This window comes from Vombatus ursinus, unplaced genomic scaffold (assembly GCF_900497805.2).
Source record: "Vombatus ursinus unplaced genomic scaffold, bare-nosed wombat genome assembly UNPS02014779.1, whole genome shotgun sequence".
Taxonomy (NCBI): domain Eukaryota; kingdom Metazoa; phylum Chordata; class Mammalia; order Diprotodontia; family Vombatidae; genus Vombatus; species Vombatus ursinus.
The window spans coordinates 14,747,943-14,748,806 of record NW_020954557.1 but is presented as its reverse complement, the minus strand read 5'-3'; the positions used below and the strand labels follow the sequence as shown (position 1 = coordinate 14,748,806).

Below are 864 nucleotides of genomic sequence, written 5' to 3'. Positions count from 1 at the left end.
TATATGCTACATAAATCAAATCTTGTCACCAAATACATGAATATTCTAAAACACAAATTATTTCCTTTCGTTGTTCAGTCATTTCAGTAGTGTCCAACTCTTTATAACTCCATTTGGGTTTTCCTGGCAAAGATACGGGAGCAGTTTGCCAGTTCCATCTCCATGTCTGCCATATACCAAAACAGTTGGTTATTTTAATAACCAAATCCACAAAATTCAATTTGAATTATATTCAAAGTGAAAATTTTGGTGGACTTGTTTTGCTGACAATTCATATGAGCAGTTGAGTTTTTTACTGATTTTATCACAAAAAGCATCCAATGTATCAATATTCCATTGGATCTATGGTCTCATCATTGGGACTATTCCCTCCAATACTACAGATTCCAACTCATCTGGTTTGCTCACCCTGTATAATTCTAGTCTATATCCTCCCACAAATTTACCTCAAAAATTGAGTGAATAGAGTTAGGTGACCAAATTTTCATTACAATTTAAGGAGTTTAAATGAGATCTGAAAATGCTTTCTTATACTTAAAATAATAGTATCAGACTGTTGCTGAGAAATTTGTGTTAACTAGTTTAGAACTTTTAATCAAAAACTTAAAATTCAGATAATGAAAATCAAGAACATTTTCTTTCCATTTCAATTCTTGGGTAATACCATACTTTGAAAGTTGAAAAAAATGGACAAAAAAACCCAAACTGTCTTCACTATAGACATTATTCCCATATTTCTTAAGTTGCACAAAGTAAGTATACACGTTAAAAATAATATACTTATTCGATGTTTCAAAAGATCTGCGATTTCTTTTCACACCACAAACAGAAGTCTAAATGAAGCATGGGGTGGGTGTGCTGGGA

General features: G+C 31.9%; 1 protein-coding gene across 1 annotated transcript in view; it reads right to left on the bottom strand.

Moving 5' to 3' along the window:
- DNAH7 (dynein axonemal heavy chain 7) overlaps positions 1-864 on the bottom strand; it is a 265,553-nt gene that overhangs the window by 97,715 nt on the left and 166,974 nt on the right. The window lies entirely within an intron of this gene.